The sequence below is a fragment of the Buceros rhinoceros genome, unplaced genomic scaffold (genome assembly GCF_000710305.1).
Source record: "Buceros rhinoceros silvestris isolate BGI_N320 unplaced genomic scaffold, ASM71030v1 scaffold3772, whole genome shotgun sequence".
NCBI classification, from domain to species: domain Eukaryota; kingdom Metazoa; phylum Chordata; class Aves; order Bucerotiformes; family Bucerotidae; genus Buceros; species Buceros rhinoceros.
The window spans coordinates 16,820-27,544 of NW_010398154.1; positions in this window are offsets into that span (position 1 = coordinate 16,820).

Genomic DNA, 10,725 nt, shown 5'->3' on the forward strand with positions numbered 1-10,725 from the left:
CAGGGCAAGCCCGTGAGCAAGTGGGTAGGAGAGGTGGGTGTGCTCATGCTGGTCGCTCCCTCTGACTCCTGCAGTGGATGGCATTGGGAAGCAGATTGCTTCTTGCTTCTCCCCTGGCAGTCCTGGAGCTTGGAGAGCCTTGGGGCTGCGCCTGATGGAGGAATTCATACCACCGAGGCTGTTATGCTTTGATGCTGCCTCCGTTTGCTCTTCCAGTGTTCCCTAAAATCTATCAGTTTGCCCTTACTCCTGGCCCGTTTCAGCTGCGTTTGGCATTGATGGTGACATCTGTGCTGGCTGGAAATCCTTCTTGACTTCTGCCTAGGTTGTTCTAATGTCACTATGTGGTCAACACAAAACAGCTGTGGTTTTTCTTGACTTCTAAACCTGCTTGCTCTAGGTGAGGAAGCCTGGAAAAAAACTTGTTGAGAAGAGGGTTTAGGGCTTTTGTGCTTCGGGTACAGAGCAGAGCTGAATTTTGTGATGCGCAGAGCTGCGTTTGTGCACACAGACTTCGTGGTGGAATTTGGCATTTGGAGATGGGTTTGCAAAGCTTCTCTCCCTTTCCTCCCAGGACACTAAAGAGCAGATAAGGAGGGTGAGGTCATCTCAGTAGTGCAGAAATTTCCCAGGCCTGGAGAAGAAGCTGCTTCAGCGTAATCACTTACTCTGAAGTTTCATTTTGATCTTGGGCTGCCAAACCTGTGGAGTTAAACAAAACCACCCCCCTCCCTGTGATCCATGACAAAACAGCCTTTGACCTCAGGTCTTAACGGCTGCATAAGAAAAAGTGAAGAGACTGAAGCCGCATTTTCATTCCTGGAAAGGTTGGAGTATCCAGGGCTACTCCCTCCTCCTGTCCGTCGGTGCTTCCTGGGTGCAGCGGATGGGGAGAAGAGGAAGACTCTTACCTCCTGCACGCTAACCCAACAGGGAAGTGTTGGACTGCTCACTTCAGTCCTCCTTGGTCTGGTGGGATCAGAAGTTGTTGAGCTGAAAACAGTTTCGGGAGATGTCTGCACCCCGCGTTAGTCCGTAGTGAGTCCTTACCAGCTCCGTTGCTGGGGAGTTGGGTGAGCGCGGCTTCTCCTCTGCCAAGGAGAGCTGGGGCACGGGGATCCAAGGAGTTCTCCAGGCAAGTTTAACTTCTGTTTTTCTTGGAGATCTCATTGTGAGGTTGTTTTGCCGGTGCTGCTTGAGTGGAAAGCGCTGCATCGCTGAGGTTGTTGTGCTGTTTCGATCAAGCTGAGGGCAGCATGGTTGGGAAGCTGCCTTTGCCAGTGCTGTTCTCTTTATGGCATGAGCTGGAAGGTTTAACGTCCTGGAGAACAATCCCATAAATTCTGCCATCGGTAAACTCTTGTGAACAATGAAAAGCACGTCCCAAATAAGTCCTGTTCTGCCACGATGCCGTGTTAATGCTGTTCACCAAGCGGAGCTTGGAGTTGCTGTCCTCGCCCTGGCGATGCGTAGTTCCTGTATTACAGAATATTGATTTACTGTGGAGCATAAAAATGTGCCGTCCTCAGCAGAAGGGCCTCACCAATTGTTGTGCTCCAGGAACACTGCTGCTCAGGAATGTGAAATAAATTTTCCCTTTTAACAATGGCTCCTGATTTGCATAGTCTCTCTTCTTGTCTCCCCAGGGACGGTGCCACTGCTGGGCCGGAGCAGTGCTCCCCCGCTTTGACACCAAACCGCTCTGTTTGCACGCGCACAAAGGGCTTTGCTGTTGAACAAGTGTAATGACTTTACAAACAGTTTACTCTGCGCCCTAATTGTCTCCTCTCTGTTTTGCACTTACTTTTGTTTGAAGAATTTAAGGCACTGAACACCCCCTTCCTTCTCCTCTTTGATGTTTTAACCGCAGTCATTCTGGGGAAGCTGGTTTCCAGCAATCCAGAAAGTCACATTGTCCTGTGCCGCTGAGTGTGAGCAGTGTCTTGTGCTGGTCAAAGGTGACCAGGAGCCAGGAGGTGACTTGTTGGCTCAGGTTGACCTTCTTAGGAAGCCCTGACCACCGCTGGAGCCCTGGCTGTCCCAGCCCACGAGGGCTGCGGGTGTCCCAGCAGCTTCTATTTATTTCACAGTGTGTCTGGAGAGGATGTTGGGTTTCCACAGGCTCGCGTTGGGGGTTCCTTTCCTTGTGGTCTTTGCCCGCACATCTGCCTGCCTGTGCTTGTGGGACTTCGGCAGCGAGCTGAGTTTTAGGATGGAGGTGCAATGTGTGAAATCTTCAAGTATTTCAGGACCTCTTACTTTAAGGGAAGTCAAGAAAATAGCTTGTAGTTGTTGCTGGTTGTGCTCACGATGCTTTAGAGGAGGCGGTAAACCCACCCACAGTATCTCTATCATCCTCTTAGTGAACGGGAGTTGCTGGTCCCTAGCTAGTGGGTTTGCCAAAGAAAGGCGCTTAAGTCTCTTAATGAAATCCCACCTTTACCAAGATTTTTAAAGAGCAGAATTTCCATTGGCTTAGTGCTTCTGCCACTTCCTGCTTTCTGATGGAAGAAGTGTAACTTGTAATGAAAAATAAGGGTCTAACAAAGGTGATGAGTGCCCTGTCCTGTGCAACCCGGACGTGTCAGGAGGCTGTTGTAAGCAAAATTCGGATCTTGATGGAGGGCCTCACTCACCAAAGAGGAGGATGTGCTCCTGGAAGAAGTTGGTTGTGAGCTTGAGCCATCTGATTTTAGATGTTCTGGGGGAAAGGTGGGCACCTCAGTACTTCATTTGTACTGTTGAGAATGATGTATTGGACCAGAGCTTTAGAGGGAGAATTCCCAATGGCTGTGGTTCGGTTATGAACACCTTTTGTGCGTGGTAGAGTCTTACCTTCTCGTTCCTGGATTTAGCTGCAGGAGGTAACAAACTGCCTTGAGTTCTCTGGTGCGATGATGATCAGGCAAATTCAGCGCATTGGCAGTGTTTGCTGCTCTGCTGGCAGCTCGTGGGCCTGTGGAGAATGAGATTGAAGAAGTGGGCCAATAAATTCTCATAGAAACATGGTATTTTTCAGCTGGCTGCCCTGCTCTGCGTCTGGGGGGTCGGTTTTCCTGGTGTAACAGCCAGCTCTTGGTGGCCACGCTCTTCTGATTCCCACCTGCTGTCCCCAGCTTGCTTCCCTACCTCCCCCTTCTCTCCCCACACCTTGCTCCATAGTTCATTGGTGCCGAAGCAGGATTCAGACGTGAGCCAAAGTACTTGCACTGGCGTAGCTGACAGAACGAAATCAGAATTCTAGACTATTGTCACAGAACAATTGTTGCTGCTAAGGGCTGGAGAGCAGCTAAAGCTTGGAATGGCAGTTTTTCAGTCAGTCGGCTGAATAGATGCTTGAGGCATGGCATAAATGTCATAGCGTAAAGATCTGGAGCACTTGGATTTGAAGCATCGCAGAAGTTCAAACTCAGCCCTGGCAACCAGTGCAAGGAATTTCATCAGAGATCTCAAAAGCATTTAGGAATCTAAGAAAAATATCTGAACTCCAGTTCGGAGACTGAGCAGAGCCTTCAGCTGGGCCGTGCCACTTTGCTTCTGACTGATGTGCGTGCAGCCAGGTTTGTGCCCGGGTGCGAAATCACAAGGGTATGACGTTCCCTTTGTTGAAATCTCTGTAAGTTAATGGGGGCACCACGTCGCAGAGCCGTCACGGTGAGGGGTCTTTCGGGGCTCCGTGGAAAATGAGGACTTTCTGTTTTCTTCTTTTAAACAGGTGACACCTTGAGGTAGCTGAGGAAGTTAAGGCTGGGGGGTAGTGATACTGCAGCGGAGGAGAGCACCAGCTTCCCAGCAAGCAAGTGAAGGGAGGGCTGGAGCACCTCCATATGGGCATGAGCCTGGGCAGTTGGGCGCTTTGGGAAGATCTTTCCACAGGGGACTTTGGGAATGAGGGAGATGCAGGTGCTGAGAGGACCGCTACTAGTGTGGCACAATATTTTGCCTTAAAGCTTATGAAAACAGTGACAAAACAAAAAACCCAAACCAAGAAGGGCTTGGAGTGCTCTCCAGCGCTGAATTGGTGGTTTCTAGTCCACATATTTTCCCCACTTCCAGCACTTCCATATCCCTGCAGATTCACCCATTAGTGGAGGGAAGCCGAGCGGCGGTTGAGAAGGTGGAGAGTGCTTGGTTTTCCCCCACGCAGTGCTCACGGGAGACGACTCGACTTGCTTGCCTGGTAAGAGCAAGGAGCGACTGCAGCTTTAGCTGCAGCTCAGCTGGGGGAGGGTCTGCAGACTTGGTCCGAAGATGCTTGAGTGCCTGCCCAGGCAGCTGCGGCACAGCCCAAACCGCTGTGGGATCTGCTGGGCAGGACCACGCGGGGATGGGAAGCCCTGCCAGGAAAGCATTAAATACGTCAGCCCCTATCGCTCACCACTCTCTGCCTGTTGCCTGAGTGATGGTTCCTGTGTCCTTGTTTGGCAGGTGTCCTCTTCGTGTCACCCTGTTGGTGTAACCTAAGTCATACTGTTGGGTTGGCACAGGGGACAGGAGTGTTAACTGTTTCTGTCCCTTGGAATCCGGTCTAGTATCTGCTGGAGAGTTGAACCTGGCCGTGATTTGGTTCCTGTTGGCTTGGCCGTGGGTGAGGTGCCACAACAGAGGGAAGTGATGGAGCTGCTGTTGTGTTGCCAAAACGTACTGACATCATGTGCAGACCCTGCTTGGGAGCTGGTGTCTGAAATCCCCCAGGCCCTTTTGCTGATCGGGCCTTCATGAGCGTTTTAAGGTCACCATCCAAACAGAAGATGCTTACTGCATCCTTCCAACTCATGAAACCAAATCCTATTAAGGAGTCTGCTCTCATTTTGAGACACCATTCTCCCATTTCCAGGCTTTGATGAAAGCTGCCACGTGTTCCTCTCAAGGTTCATGGGTTTCCCTTGAGACTGGGAATAGGACTGAGAAAGGGCCAGCACAGACAAGGCGAGTGACTCAGCATCACCGACACGTCGTGAGTCACCGCTGCAGGCTCCAAACCTAGAAGGTGGTGGGCTCTGAGCTGGTACACATAGAACCATAGAATGGTTGGAGTTGGAAGGGGCCTTCAGAGCTCATCCAGCCCAACACCCTGCAGCGAGCAGGGACATCCTCAACCAGGGCAGGGTGCTCAGAGCCCCAAGGTCCAACCTGACCTGGGGTGGTTCCAGGGGTGGGGCTTCTCCCACCTCTCTGGGCAACCTGGGCCAGGGTCTTACCACTGTCAGCTTCAAAAATTTCTTCCTTGTATCTCGTCTGAATCTCCCTCTTTAGTTTAAAACCATTAGAACCATTGCCCAAACCCTTACCCATTGCACATGGGGACGGAGAGTGTCATTGGTGCACAAGCTGGTGTGCCTTGGTGCCTGGGGTGGCAAGGCTTCACCCTCGTGTGAGAGCGTCCTTGAACCACTCTGGTTTCAGATCTTCGCTCTTGCAGCAGGCGCTGGTTGTGGCTGAGGGGTGTGCGAGAACTGAAGTTGCAGGTTCCCGCAGGTGACACGGATGGTGTGTCACCAACCAGCAGTGTTGCTCGGAGCTAAAAACAGGCAGTAAATAAAATGAAGATTTTCAGTTTGCTGATGAGAATGGGGAATGGGGTGTTTGCTGGGTGTGTATCTCCCCAGAGTTGGTGGGCTTGTTCCCTGCCCGCTCGCTGGATCCCTCACACGTGGCAGTCCGTCGTCTTCAGAGCCGGGCATTTATGGGAAGAAGGATGGTCTAGCAGGGCGGCTTGTCTTTTACCATCTTTTCCAAGGACACATTCTGAAACCGTTTGCCCTTTGGAGGTGTAAACCTTGTGAAGATAAGCCTGATACTGAGGGATGCAGGCGGTGATGATGTTCAACAACGTAAATAACCCCCCGACCTGTTATTTCAGGGGAAGACTTTCTCAAAGGGTGGACTCAAGTATATTTTTGTTGCGCACCTTCCAGAGTAGTTAAAATTGTCCTGAATGACAGTAAAATCTGTCAGTAGACAGGAAGGGCTGTGAAGGGGTTTGGAAAGTTGTTTTTCTCTGAGCAGTGAGCAGGTTGGGGGATGGCTGTCCGCGGCCCCCCTGCTTTGGCAGTTGTTTCACTTTGGTATTTTTAATTTCCCTCTGTGGTTTCCTCATCGGTGGGTCTGTTTGTGCGTTGAGTTTCGTACCCATCCAAGGGTTCTCTTGATCCTTGGGCTGCCCTTTCCTCCCACTGGGAAGGGATTAGGGCATGTTTCCAGGAGAGGAACTGCTCTGAGAGCATGGCCTGGGGCAAAGGCTTTGGCTGCAGTAGCGAGAGGGGAGAGCACGAGATCTTAACTCCATGGCCTCGAGTGCGGGGTGGCTGGGACAGCGGCTCTGTACCGGTGCTGAGCCATGGGCTAGACACCAATTCTGCAGCTGGAGGCTTAGAAATCTGGGTTGTGCTGGGCGCAGTTGCCGCAGGCAGGGCGCTCTTGTCCTGCTGTCGTTTCCAGGCGGGAGTGCAAGCGTCTTTGAACGGCTGGCCTGGGCCAGGTTTTTTTTTTTCCCTCTTTTTTATTCTTTCTTTCTTTTTTTTTAGTAGAAATGAACCAGGGATGCCAAAACAAACCTTTCATATCCTGATGCGAGTGATGGTTGTGCTCTAGACAAAGCGTTGCATGCTGTGGCTGGTGGAGTGGTTTGGTTGGTTCCTCCTCCTCAAAAAGGAGGGCAGTTGTGATCTGCTTTATGTGAATGCAAATTCTGCCTGGCCCCCGGGTCGCTGGCCACCGGCCAGCCCTGCTCGCTCTCTGGGCAGGAGCCTGGCAGCCTCACTTAGCCCTACTCAGCAGCAAAATGCCTTTGGATTTGTGCTCCCAGATTTGCCCAGAGCAGTGGGGGTTTTTCAGCGAGGATCAGTGGGAATAACGCCGTACTCCCAGCCTCTGGAGGGCTGCGGCTTCTCTGAATGCGGGGATGAATGAAGGGAGCTGAGGTTTGAACTAGATTCAGATCGGTGCCGAGCACCCGCTGTGAATAGAAGAGCCCTTCAGAAGCCGACGTTGCCGTCCACGGGGTGGGGGCGGGTGTTCAGCTGAACAAATTGTTCGCTTTGGCTTCTTCGCAGGCAGAACTGTTATGATCAGCTAATGAGATTGTTCTCCAGCGCTCGTGGGGTTTTCTCTTCCTCCCTCGGAGCTGTCACGCGGGTGTATTTGGCAGAGTTTAACTCTTGCTCCACCCATAGATCAGGTTTTGCACTGGTCTAAAAAAAGAAAAAGTATAAAAGCTTGGTGGTCTGTGGAATGAGCTTGAGGATATCTGGGGACAGGAGCAAACTGGAAAACAGCAGCTGAACTGGGTACAAATCCCCTTCTTCTTTAGGGAGGCACAATTAGAGCATGAGAGTTGAAAAAGTCGCATTTGGGTAGTGCTTGGGGGGTGCCACTTAGATATTTGTGGTCAGAGTTGTCTGTCTGAGCAAAGCATATGGCTTTTTGTTTGGACACCTCCTGGGTTTCCAGGGTGGTAACGCTGTCCCTCGCTTGGACTCCCACAGCAAGTGTCCCAGGACTTTGCTTTATTTTCAGGACTGGCATTCAAGCCCGTTGAAAGACGAGCGGAGAAAGGGGATGGGGAAACTTCTTTGAACCTGATGTTAATTCTAATGTGTTCTGGTTTCCGGTGAATCAGCAGGAGTTGATTTAACCATGAGATGTCTCTTGGCATCTCACCATTGTTAGGAGCGGGCGCTGCACCAGTACAGACATGAAGCATTGCGTCGCGTTCGCGGTGCTGAACCCTGCCCTGGGGCTGCTGCCTTGTGGTAGGTAGCGCAAGGAACGCGTGCAGAATTAATCCGCAGGTTTGCCCTGTGCTAGAGCTGACAGCTGTGTGTCATAAACTGTCATCTTTGAAACCGCGCTTGTGGTCTGTTGGCAGATTTTTGTCCCCACTGAGGATCCCAGGTGGAAATGGGAAGTTAGACCTGTTGGACCTAGACGGTTGGACTTGGTGATCTGAAAGGTCTCTTCCAACCAGATGATTCCGGTTGGTGATTCCAACCATGGTGACTCCATGACCTGGTGTGCCCTGTTTTTGCTTGCTGTAGCTGGCAGCAGGATCCCATTTCTAGTCGGGAATGGTGGATTGCATCGAGTGCTGGTGCTCGGGCAGCTCTCGGGAAGGCACAAAGTGCACCTCTGAGCGTTTGGCAGGGTGGGATGTGGAGTTGAGCGCAGGGCTGGGAAGAGGCAGGCAGCTCGTACAGAGATTTTGGAGAGAAATCAAAGTTGGGGACGGGAATGTGGCTTCCTGCAGCTGCAAACTGGCTAGTGCAGCCTGAGACGTGTGTCACCCGTGATGAGATCTTGCACACGTGTTTCTTTTCTTGGCTCCTCAGGGAGAGAATAAGTGTGCAAAGGGCCATATGAGGACAAAAGCAGGTTGTTACCAATCCAGAGCCAACCAGTTGGCACGTTAGGAGCAGTTTGTGGCACACTGGTGGCACCCAGCCTGCGTTTTTGACAAGGACCCTAAGAGATCTGAAGCCTGGTAGACCCGTGAGGGATGAACGTGGACAGCGGCTCCAGAACAATCCCAGGTTTTCAGTGTGGGCCATGCCTTTGGTGGGAAAGGATGTGGTCTGCTGGGGTGGGCCTCTAGCAAGTGAACACGGCAGGTGGGATTGGACAACCCAAGAAAAGGAGAATTCGGCTGTATAGCACAAGAGTGGATCAGGGTGGAGACCTCCATGAAGAACCAACTCCAGGTAGATGGTCCTGCAAAGGAAGCTCCATGGGTCATTGATTTACCATCTCCACTCCCTTCCTTCTCCCTCAGAGTGAAGCGTTGACCTGGCTGTGTCTCAGCCAGGTGTTAAGAGGCTAAATCCTCCCCCTCACAGCACGGCACATTCAGAGTTGTCAGAATTGAGCCCCCGTTGTGGACTCTCTGGCAAGCATCTCCCCTTTCCAGTACTGAAGCCTCATTAGGTGGACAGATATTTAATTGTCTGAGCCTGGTAGCCGCGTGAGGGATGAACGTGGACAGCGGCTCCAGAACAATCCCAGGTTTTCAGTGTGGGCCATGCCTTTGGTGGGAAAGGATGTGGTCTGCTGGGGTGGGCCTCTAGCAAGTGAACACGGCAGGTGGGATTGGACAACCCAAGAAAAGGAGAATTCGGCTGTATAGCACAAGAGTGGATCAGGGTGGAGACCTCCATGAAGAACCAACTCCAGGTAGATGGTCCTGCAAAGGAAGCTCCATGGGTCATTGATTTACCATCTCCACTCCCTTCCTTCTCCCTCAGAGTGAAGCGTTGACCTGGCTGTGTCTCAGCCAGGTGTTAAGAGGCTAAATCCTCCCCCTCACAGCACGGCACATTCAGAGTTGTCAGAATTGAGCCCCCGTTGTGGACTCTCTGGCAAGCATCTCCCCTTTCCAGTACTGAAGCCTCATTAGGTGGACAGATATTTAATTGTCTGATTGATGAAATGGCCCATGCTCTACCTCTTGGGGTGTGCCCTGATGCCAAGGTGAGCCAACACCTTTCCAGCTTGCCTCTGGCAAACGAGAGAGGCCGAGGTGGTAGGTCTTTTGGAAGAAGGTCTTGAAATTTGGGTCTTTGAACCAGACCTGGGTGATCTTCAGTGACTTCTTCCATCAAAAACTGCATAGGAAGGAGGAGAGTAAATACCGAGCGGCCCCTGCATTGGGAGGTGGCTGCAATTCGGGGGACAGAAAAGCCTCTGGGTAGATGCTGGTAAATAGTAAAGGAGGGGGAGCCTTGTGGAAAGTGCCTGGAAAGCTGCAGCTTAGAGCCTCGTGTTGCAGCATTAATCAGCGTCTGTGCTGGAAGGGAGAGGACATCCAGCGCTGCGGCGTGCCCCAGGGTGCCCTGGCTCCCCTGCCCGGTCATAGGCTGTGGCACAGCAGAGCCACCTCGGAGCGACATGCAGTTCGCTGCGGGCTCCTGCCTTGTTGCCGAAAGCGTGTCCTGGTTCGCACTGACTCTCTCCCGTTGCTGTTTCTCCGCGCAGCTGCTTGGCTGCCTGAACAGTTTTTCGTGTTTCTGTGCGTTGCATTTTTCTGTTGCTGGCGTAGATGACTCTTCTTCCAGCGCGACATGTTATTCCTCATTTAACATCGACACAATTTGAGTTTGCTGAAGTGCTCTGGGTGGCAGAAGCAATTTCACTCCGGACCCCGGTGGCTGCTTCTCATTCATTACTGCTGACTCCTCGAGTGGTTCTGATATGCAGTTCCCCTCCAGCCTGTAACTTTCCAATCTGAAATCTTTTAACTGTGTTTTTCTGCACTGCTCTGTGACATTATCAGGATGGTTTAGCAGCAGCTCGTGGATCTGCTCTGCTCACGTTGCAGCAGGGCCTTTCGGAGGGCAGTCTCCTGGTGAAAACAGTTCTGCTGGTCTCCAGTTCCCTCGGCTCGGTGCCGTCTCTGTCCACCCCATTGGCATTCAGCTGCAGGGGCTCAGCAGAAAGCAAGACGGCCTGATGGCCGGCGAGGGCTTCCCACCCCTGGTCACCTCATGGAGGGAGGCAACACAGCTTCTCCGAGGTCCAGAAGAAGCAAAACGAACGTGTGTCTTTGCTGGTACAAAACCAGCTCCCAGCGGGGAGCTCCACTGGGCTGGAATTTCCTCTAAAGCAACATGGAAAACCTGCTGGTGGGAGGAGGGCACGGGTGTGCTGGTCCCTGGAAGTGGGAAGATCCCTGTGCATCTTCCGCAGCAGTGCTCTGGGGACAGCTTTGGCTGGATGGTCACCCAAGGGCTT